The sequence below is a fragment of the Pteropus alecto genome, unplaced genomic scaffold, assembly GCF_000325575.1.
Source record: "Pteropus alecto unplaced genomic scaffold, ASM32557v1 scaffold7, whole genome shotgun sequence".
Lineage (NCBI taxonomy): Eukaryota > Metazoa > Chordata > Mammalia > Chiroptera > Pteropodidae > Pteropus > Pteropus alecto.
The window spans coordinates 60,579,267-60,589,795 of NW_006494614.1; the positions used below are offsets into that span (position 1 = coordinate 60,579,267).

Genomic DNA, 10,529 nt, shown 5'->3' on the forward strand with positions numbered 1-10,529 from the left:
ACGGGGGCGGAGCGGGGCCCGCCCGCCGCCTCCCTGGGGAGAGTGCCTGGGGCGCCCGCGCCTTCGGCCTACCCCTGGTGACTCAAGTCTCCTCTCCCCTGGCCCGGGTGAACCCGGGGAAAGTTTGGGTCACGGTGTTGGGGGAGTGCTCCCCGCGTGCGCCCCCTCCCCGAGTCTGGGTGCTTGCCGTGTATCCCAGCCATGGGTGGTGGAAGGGGGCGCCACTTCTCCCATTCGGGACGGCCAAGTTTGAGTACGCCCCACCGCCTGGCTGCGGAGAGGGGTGACAAGTCCCCCATTCAGCCATCCCAAGCCCCATACTCCTGCGCTGGGCTCTGGGATTACTTAAGCAGGGTGCCCCTTTCCCCATCTTGTCGCTGGAGATGTGGGGCTTCAAATGGCCCTAGCGATCAAAGGGCAGCTTCCCCGTGTTAGCGTCTGGCCCCTAGTCTGTCTCCGCGCGCCATTTCAGGGGGTGAACCTGGGGGTGCGGCCCAAGTTGGGGGTATTAGGATTTGCCTCTAGGCCATTGGGCGGGCTTCAGGGTTTTGATGACTCCCAACTGGGCGTAATTTTCCAGTCCCCTAGGTGTGGGTGCAGGGCCTTTTATCCGTATAGGTTTCTTAGGAGGCTCCCACTGTGAGGCTGCCTCTGCAGGCACTACCCAGCTTGCTGGGAGGAGCAAAAGCGACCTTTTACCCGTGTTTTTCCTGTCATTGTCACAAGCCTTTGTGCCAGTTTCATCTTACCAGCCCCAGGTCTCCACACCCTGTGTTCTGTGTCCTTCTGGAGAATACTAAGGAGACCCTGAGTCACAGAGCAGGACAGTGACACTCCTTTGGTGAATGCAAGAAAGAACTGAGTTGCAGGAAGTAGAGTCAGCATCCTTGCTGTGTGTTCTCCCCTTGAGTCATTCCTAAAGATGTTACAATTTTTTGGTTCCCCAGACAGTATCAAGTCTGGAGTGCCAGGCAGAAAATGTTCATGTCCCTCCCAAACAGAAGGACCGAGTGGGCAGGGTAAGAGGCTGGGTGTTCCTTCCATCCATTTTTACAACTCACCCTGGAGGGAAAGGGGGGTGCCAAGGGTTGTCTTCTTCCGTCTCCTCTAACAGAGGTGTGGGGAAACCCCTGGGGATGTCAGGCACAGCTGCCACATTTTTGTTCTAGAAGGGTGGCGAGGGGCCCTTTCTGAAGGCCGAGAAGCTTTGAGCAGGTGGAATGCTGGGCACTGGTTGTGAGATCTACTTGTCTCTGCACCCCTGTATCCACAGGGAGAAATGGGGATTCGTTTCTATAAACACTTTTGAGCACCTATCTGTGCTGGCAACAGGGGTCCCACAGTGAATAGGATACCTGTTCACACTTCCTGATGTCACTATTTACTCACACAGCCCTCTGAGGGACAGACGATTATTTTTCCTCCATTTCCTAGGTGTGCGACTTGCAGCACAGAGAGGTCACAGGTCACCTAGCCCATTAGTACTGCATTTTGACCTGTGCCATCCTCTCCTGCCCCAAACTAAGAAAGGAGCTGCCCTTCTCAGGGGAGTTTGGCCCAACCCTAACCTGGGGGAGGAGATGAGGTGCTGGAGGAGAGGGCAGGGCACTAATGAGAGGAGGCCCAGCAGGATTCCTTTTGTCAACTATGTGGTTGAGAGAAGGAATGGAAAGAATCCTGTTTAATTTGCCCCTCCCCCCACTCCCCAAGGCCTCCACCCCTTGAGAACAGTGGGGTTTGTGGCTTCGGTATCAGAATTTCTCAATGTTGGCACTTTGACGTTTGGGGCTGGATTGTTCTCTGTCTTGGGTGCTGTAGGATGTTGAGCAGCATCCCTGGCCTCAACTCACTAGATGCCAGTAGCATCAGCCATCTCCCCAAGTTGGGACAACCGAAAATATCTCCAGACATTGCAACCTGTTTCCTCAGGAACACAATCGTTCCTGCCAGTTGAGAATCCCTGAGTAAGTTCCAGTGGTTCCTAGCCCTGGCAGCATGCCAGGATCACTGGGGGAGCTAAACGCATAAATAAATAAAAATGAATAAAGCAAATACACAGCTCACCCCAGGGATTCTGACCTAATTGGTCCAGGTAAGGCCCAGGCATGGCCGTTTTGTAAAAACTTCCAGGTGATGTTAATAGGTGGCTACCACTGAGAACCTCGAAGGTAGTCCGAGCCCACTTGGCAAGAGTAAAAACTGAAGAGACAAATCAAGCAAATGCAGTGTGTGAAACCTATATGGGTCTTGATTTGGACAAATCAACTATGAAAAAGTATTTGTGAGATAATAGCAGAAAACTGAACACAGTCCGGGTATTAGATTTAATCTATTTTAAAGTATTACTAATTTTAAAAGATGTGATAGTGGTCTTTAAAACCCTTAGTGATAGATATAGAAAAGTATTTATGATTGAATTAGTATTAAGATTAGGTTTGCTTTAAAAGACTCCAGGAAAATAAAAGGCTGGAAAGAAAAGGATGGAGGGGTGGTGGAGAGAGATTGAAAACAAGCTTGATAATTGTCGAAATTGAGGGGTGGGTACATGGAGGTTTATTATAAGATTCTCTCTACTTTTATATGCGTTTGAAATTTTCCAAAATATTAAGGTTTTTGTTTAAAAAGAGAGACCTTACTCGGACACTGCATTCCTGGCAGCCAGGTGAGGGGCCCTGTTCCTGGAGGAACTTGGCCTTGGGTGGGAAGGTAGTGGGGAGCTGGTGTTGGAGACCCCCTGGGCTCTGGGATGAGAGTCGAGCTCAGTGGGCTCACTTTATACCACCTATGTGGAAGCAGCTGCAGCGATTGAAGAGGAGGGAGGCAGTCTTGAACCCACGAACCTAGGAGACTAAGCCAGGCAGCTGCGCCACACCTGCCTGTGATCAGCATCACCTGGAGCTTTGGAACAGGCAGGTGCAGGAGGTGAGAATTCCCGGGTGTGTGTGTGTGTGCGTGTGTGCACGCGTGTGTGCGTGTGTGCATGTGCATGTGTGCGCGCACGCGCGCATTCAGTCCCCTAACACCTGTCCCCCAAGGCCTTCCTTTCTCAGCCCAAGGCCCCTTGGTCTACAGAGGAAGTAGAAGCCAAGTAGTTAGAGCAATTCTGTCTCTTCCCTCCCCTTAGGGATTAACAGTTTGGAGAGCAACTTTCTGTTCATGATTCAACCAGTTTTCCAGCGTTCACTGACCGCCCACCATGTGCCATAGGCAGGGTTCTAGGCACTGAGAATCGTCAAAATCGCTGTCCCTCATGGATGTTAGAGTCTGAGTGCCAAGGAGGAAAAATAAAACAGAGTAAGAGGCTGTAAGGGGTGGGGAGCTAACATTTTAGACAACGTGGACAAGGAGAGAATTTGAGAAGGTGGCCTTTGAGGAAGCCGCTGCAGGGAGCAGGGAAGCCGGAGGAAACTCTTGCTGTGGGGGTTCTGGGTTCAGGGTGTAAGCCCAAAGGAGGCAGAAAGGGACCAGGGTTGTAGGATGGTCCCTTCCTCCTGAAATGTTCTTCTTTTCCCCAACTCTTGTCCAGTTAACTCTTTCATAGCTCTGAGCAAGTGTCTTTTTACCAGTCTGGAGCCCCAGGGCATACTGCAGCCTGTCACAGGTTCATCAGTTCGATTCCTGGAGGGCTATTTCTCCACTAGCCGGTGAACTCCAGGAGGGCAGGGACCAGGTCCGCACTGCTGGCCATCATCCCCTCAGCATGGAGCACAGAGCCCCGCACAGTGCAGACACTCCACACATCCTTGCAGAAGGAATGGGAGTTTGAATGAGCAAATGAAAAACTTCAAGTTCTCAGAAGGTTTCTGGGGTCCAGGGGACCAGATACATTCCAAGAAAAGAAGCAGGTGCCACAGCCTATTCCTAAAGGAAGCCATCTGCCAAAACGCCAAACCAGCGGATATGCCCAAGGGAGCCGCAGGGGAGAGATCCTCTCTGTGAGGCCGTTCTGCTCGGAGACAGGAGGCCGATTCTGTCTGCATGGCCTTGCTCACTCTGCACCTTCTCAGTTGCCAAAAAGTGGTAGCATGGATGATGTGAGAGGCGGTGGCTATACTGAGGCCACACCGGGAAAGGGACTGGAGGGAGCAAAGGGAGGGGCAGGGCTGAGACAACCTGGCTGGCACATTTGGTTGCCCTCAGACACTTTATGAGCCCTGAAGGACATCAGGACAGGCCTGAGGCTCAGTGGGGACCAAGGGCCAACTGAAGATCATCCTGGCTCGGGATAGCCTTGAACAGGAGGGCTTAGGAACCCCTAGCCATGGCAGCAGGGTGGGAGAGTGGGGGTCTTTGCAGACTCACCTCCTAGCAGACTCTGTATTGGGTCTGAGAGGCCTTGGATCTTCCTGGTCACCATGGCATGACCTCTCTACGCCCTGGGAGCATCACCCAGTCACATGTGGCTTTGGAGGTATTTGGCCCTGAGGGGATCCACAAGGTGTCATGGTGGGTGGAGGTGGGGCCAGGAGGGGCAAGTTCTTTCCATTCACAGCTCCCCAAGCCCTACCAGCAGTTAATTCCTTATTTGAGGTGTATCTCTGAAATTCAGTTCTGAATTCGACATTTATTGAGCACAGTGGTGGGTTAAAGGCAGTTGCAAATTCTTGGTTCCTCTCCCCATTGAGAAGTTAGGCTTATTTCCCCTCCTTGAATCTGAGGCCCGCAACTGCGTAACCAACCAAATACAACGGAGGCAACTAAGCCTTAAGGAGCCCTGGTGGCTTCTGCCTCCTCCATCCTGGAACACTTGTTCTCCAGAGGGCTCCCTCTTGGAAACTGACTACCATGCTGAGACACACCCAAGCCATGAGGAGAGCCCAGGTGTAGACTGGCCTGTAGAGCCCCACCTGAGCTCCCGTCCGATGCCCAGCGCCACCTACCCACTATGTGTGTAAGTCAGGTTGGCCATCCAGCCCAGGCAAGCCCGCATCAGGTGGCAGCAGCCCCAGCTGGTGTCATGAACTACCCAAGAACCACCCGGCAGAATCCAGACAACCCACAGAATTGGGAGAAAATATAAAATGGTGGTTGTTTTAAGCCGCTAAGTTTTGGGGTGTTTTGTTGCACAACAAGATATGGGACAAGGCCTACTACATGCCAAGCATAGATACATTCTGAGTTGTTGCTTTTTTTTTAAGCTTTGTTTTAATTTGCTGCAATTAGGTTTATGAACTAATCCAAATATCCAAAAAAAAGCATAAAGAAATGTATACCTACATATTTACCACCCAACTGTAAGAAACAAACAATTTGCTATATTTGCTTGAGATGTGTTTTTCCGTAAGAGATCTGTCACAGATATCCAAAGGTCTGTGCGTACCCCTCCCCAGCCCCATTCTTTTCTCCTTCTCCCCATGCGGACACTAGGGATGCCCCTCCTGCTGTGTTTTGTTGTTTTGCCGTGTATCCGCGCACCCAGAGTAGTCTCAGTTGATCTCCATAGCTAGCTTGCCAGCAGTAGGCATTGGTGTCCCATTTTACCGGTAATGTAGTTGGGGCTCAGAGAGGTGAAAAGGCTTGGACCAAAGACGTGTGGCTGGAAAAAGGCAGGGCTGGCCTCTTTCACCAGGACCCACCAATATGGAGCTGGTGGCAGGTGGTTCTTTACTTCTGGGTAGTTTTTGTGCACATATGTGTGCCCATACTTGTACTGTGGGATTTTGGAAATGGGGGCTACAGGGATGAAATGATGTGATTTTTGGAATTTATTCATTGGGGGGAAGAATAAATGAGAATGGCTCTGCAATGGTCCTTGTTGGACCTGGGTGATGGGTACATGAACATTGGTTGTGGTCTTCTCTCCCCACATATATGTTTGAAAATGCCCTAAATAAAGTTAAAAGAAACACCGGCTTTGGGGAAATAGGCCCCAGGAGCATGGTGGGTGTAGGACTTCTTGGTTATTTAGGGCCTGTCTGCCTGAGAGGGTCACCTGAGAGCCACACATTTACCTTACAGCTCTGGTGGCTCTCAGAAGGGGTGGGGTGCTTTCACCCCACCCTGGGGAAGGCTGAGAGCCCCCTCCTCACACCCCAGGCTGGGTCTGGTCCCTGTTCCCTGCTCAGTGCTCTCCAAACACTTGGGCGCCCCCCCGCCCCCCATCTCATGCAGATGTGTTGTAGCAGCTCTGTTTCCCCAGAGGCCGAGGGCTCGGCTTGGAGCAGCAATGATAAGTCTCTCCTCACTTCGTCCCTGCCCCTGGCCCAGTGCCGGGGTTAATGAGTGGTGTGGACATGGGGCCCTGGGAGTCAGGCACAGGGTCTGCCAGAGCTGGCTGGGTCGTGAACATCTCGCTTTGCCCTCTGGGAGCAGCCGTTGGGCTGGAGTCCCCCAACCTGGGTTGACACCTCAGCAACATCCCTCACAGGAGACCATAAGCAAGATGCTCAGCCTTTCTGAGTCTGATTTTCACCCCTAAAATGGGGTGAGGAGCACCAGCTCCGAGGGCTGTAGTAAGAGTCAAAAATGAGATTCATGTTAATCCACCCTAACTTTGAAAGAACCAGTTAGTGTACGGCCATGCCAACCTGAACACGCCCAATCTTGTCTGATCTCGGAAGCTAAGCAGGGTCGGGCCTGGTTAGTACTTGGATGAGAGACCACATAGGAATACCAGGTGCTGTATGCTTAAAAAACAAACAAACAAAAAACTTAATTAAAGAACCAGACAAATCATAGCTAACATTTGACTTAAATGAGGACTGTAAATGGGCAGAAGGTTCTGAGCTAATTAGGTACTAGACACTGTTTTGTTTTTATTTTATTTATTTATTTATTTATTGTTTATTTATTTATTTATTTTAGGCAAGGCAACCCTTGGTCGACCTCACAGACTGCAAGGACCTTTTCAGTTTACAATCCCTTATTTTTTATTTTTTACACGTATAGCACCTGGTCTTCCTAGGTGGTCTCTCATCCAAGTACTAACCAGGCCCAATCCTGTTTAGCTTCTGAGATCAGACGGGATCCAGCTTGTTCAGGGTAGCATGGCCATAGACTAGACACTGTTTTAAGTACTAACTTTGCACCGTCTTCCGAGGTGGGTACTATTGTTACCCGCTATTACAGACAAGGTGACCGAGGTTAGAGAGGTGCCATCATTTGCCCCTGGTCTTGGGCTAGTGGGTGACAGAGCCAGGTTTCTTTACAATGTCGCTCCTCAATGTATGCTGTTGATGAGAGTCAGTGTGATGATATAGCAATCTCTCACACATAGCGAAGATCAGGGGCTGCCCACGTGTGAAAGAGACAGCAAAAAACAGCCCCAAGAAAGCTCAGACCGTTGCACCCAGCAGACAAAGCAGCATCTGCCAACAGATGGAAAGTCACAAGAATCGATGGCCACTTCATCAAAATTAAAAACTTCAAAAGACACCATTAAGAAAATGAATAGCCAAGCCACAGACAGGGAGAACACATTTGCAAATCATATGTCTGATAAGTGACTGAATGCCTAAAGTCCTCTTAGAACTCAATAATAAGAAGGCAAATAACTCAATTAAAAATTTAAATTTAAATTAAAAAAAATTAAAGATTAGAAAAGACATTTCACCAAAGAAGATATACAAATGGTCAAGAAGCACACGGGGAGAAGCTCAACATCATTAGTCTTTGGGGAGATGCAAATCAAAACCACAGTGATACCGCTTTTAACGCACAAGGATAGCTAGAACAGAAAAAGGAAAATAACAAATATCAGTGAGGATGTGAAAAAACTCTTATATGACTGCTGAGAATATAAAATGAAGCCACATTAGAAAACAGCTCAAGTCTATGGCCATGCCACCCTGAACGTGCCGGATCTCCTCTGATCTCAGAAGCTAAGCAGGGGCGAGCCTGTCTAGTACTTGGATGGGAGACTACCTAGGAAGACCAGGTGCTGTAGGCGGTAAAAAATAAAGAGAGAGAGAGAGAGAGAGAGAGAGAGAGAGAGAGAGAGAAAGAAAACAGCTCGAGATTCTTAAAAAAGTCAAACATGTATTTACCAGACATTCTAGTAATTCCACATCTAGGTACCTACCCAAGAGAAATACAAAGACTTGTATACAAATGTTCTTAGCGGCTTTATTTACAGTAGCCAAAAGGTGGAAAGAACCCAAATGTCCATCAACCCATGAATGGAGAAACGAATTGTGGTCTAGCCATACTGTGGACTATTACTCAGGCATTAGAAGGAAGGAAGCACTGATACACACCACGACATGGATGTACTTTAAAACCATTATGCTCAGTGCAAGAAGCCAGACTCGAAAAGGCACATACTGCATGATTCCACTTATATGAAATGTCCAGAACAGGCGAATCCATAGAGACAGAAAGCACACTGGTGGTCACCAAAGGCTGAGAATGAGGAGGGACTGTAATTGGGCAGAGGGATCTCTAAATTTACTAAAAATCATTGAATTGCGCACTTAAAATAGTTGAACTTTTTGCTATATAAATTACACTTCATTAGCGCTGTATAACAACAACAATGGCTACCATGGGAGCATCTCCAAGGAGTGAGGAGTGGCCACAAGAGGGAGGAAGAGGTACCGCCCCTAGGGACTTGCTGGGCCCTGGAATGACCTGATGACCCAAAGATGCTGGAATGGCATCCACTACAGGGCAGAGGCTTCTCCGGCTCTGGGGCGTTTGGGAAGAGCCAGGGCTGAGTCTGCAGCAGAAAGAGAAGCCTGGGACCCTCGTGGAGGGAGCCAGACTACCTGCAGAGAGCAAGTGTGAAGGTAAAGGGCAGGCCCTAAAAAAGAGCGGGGCAGGAAGGGGGCGGAGAGGGGAAGTCAAAAGCAGAAGCAACCTGAGAACGGAAGGCAACAGAAGTGGAGAAACACAGGCAAAGGAGGGTGATGAAGAGGAAAAAGTTGCCTCGGACGACCCCCTCTGATGACACAGATGAGAGAAGTCACACAGGCAGAGTGGGCAGCCCAGGACCCTGTGACTTAGGGGCGTGTGGGATTAGGAGTCAAGTCACATGTTTTCTAGCCTGCACCTGTGGCAGTGAAGACTGGAGCAGCCATTCCTCCCTCTCTCCCTTCCTTCCTTCCTTCCTTCCTTCCTTCCTTCCTTCCTTCCTTCCTTCCTTCCTTCCTTCCTTCCTTCCTTCCTTCCTTCCTTCCTTCCTTCCTTCCTTCCTTCCTTCCTTCCTTCCTTCCTTCCTTCCTTCCTTCCTGAGCATCTGCACTCTGTCAGGTGCTGGCAGTTTGGGGAACAGACAAGCAAGACTCTGTCTTGTGGCGTCTGCAGGCCGGTGGGGCAGAGAGCCCTGACATATGTGATAGCAAGCATGATGGAGGTTGTGGAAGCAAATTTCAGGGGTGGAGGGGCAGATGACAGGGTTCAGGAACAAGGCAGGAAGGTGTCCCTGAGGGAAGATGGCAGGATGAGAGTGACAGCAGGGCAGCTCGGCCTCAAAGGCCCACAGGAAGCCCAGTAGAGGAGCTGAGAGGGAGCCATGGCCAGAGGTCAGAGGCAACCAGACCGGTGGGCTCCTGGGGTCATGTTTAGGAGTCTGGACTCTGTGACAATGGCTGCAGCTGGTCACTGAGGCATTTTCAGCAGGGAAGTGGCCAGAGCAGAGAAGTATGCTGGAAAGTTGGTTCCATACTGCTTAGGGGACGGGACTGGGTGCCAGCACCAGGAGGTAGGTGGGACCTGACCCTGAGGGCTTTCAATGAGCCTATAAAATTGTTTCAGAGCTGGAAAAAAGAAAAAGATAAATAAAAACAGAAAAGATTGCTCTGTAGCCATAAAAAAGAATGACAAAGCTCTTTATGTCCTGATATGGAAGGATCTCCAAGAGAAAAAAAGCAAGGTATAGAGACCATACAAATGTTCAATCCTTTATTAAAAAGAGAGAAGAACATGACTGTGCATTTGCTTATGTGTATGCATAAAGCGTCTCTGGAGGGCTCACCAGGCACCAACCAGTACTGCTGGCTGCCTGTCGGGGCTGGGGCAGAGGCCCTGGGGGACTTTACTCATCATTTTTGTCCCTTTTGAACTTGAATCAGGAGACCGAATTACTCACTCCAAAAGTTAAATTAAAAAAAACAAAAACAAAAACAAAAATAACCCATGGGTTCTAAAATCTAGAGAAAAGTGCAAGATAGAAGTTAATAAAAGTTTACGTAAGACATTGGAATGTTACTTGTCGTTAAATTTAGTCTTCGCAAAAGTTCCAGTACCTTTGAAAACACAGAAGTTTGGTTTCCTAATGTAAAAGTGGAAATTCTCCAGTTTCAGGGAGGTGATATCTCCAGGCGCCAGCCCCAAGAAAAGCACAACATACCAAGGTGTAGTTGATAAAACTGTCTACTAGGCCCTGTTTGATCTGAGAGTTCCCCGGATACATTTATCTTTGTACAAAACGTTAACGGCTAACTTCTGCTTCTTGTAATCTGCTTATTCAAGAATGTAGTAGGAGGCTTTATAAGCTGCCTCCTCTGGAAGCTCGGGGCTGATCTCCTCTAACCCTGCGTGGTAGAGAGTCAGTCGCCGGCCGGCTAATAAAGGCTCATAATTCATCTCAG

General features: G+C 49.4%; 3 pseudogenes; 2 read left to right on the forward strand and 1 right to left on the reverse strand.

The window, feature by feature from the left end:
- Window positions 1-6,509: 6,509 nt before the first annotated feature.
- On the forward strand, window positions 6,510-6,628 carry LOC112474756 (annotated as a pseudogene).
- A 251-nt stretch (window positions 6,629-6,879) lies between these two features.
- Window positions 6,880-6,998, reverse strand: LOC112474956 (annotated as a pseudogene).
- A 771-nt stretch (window positions 6,999-7,769) lies between these two features.
- On the forward strand, window positions 7,770-7,888 carry LOC112474825 (annotated as a pseudogene).
- The last annotated feature ends 2,641 nt before the right edge of the window (window positions 7,889-10,529 follow it).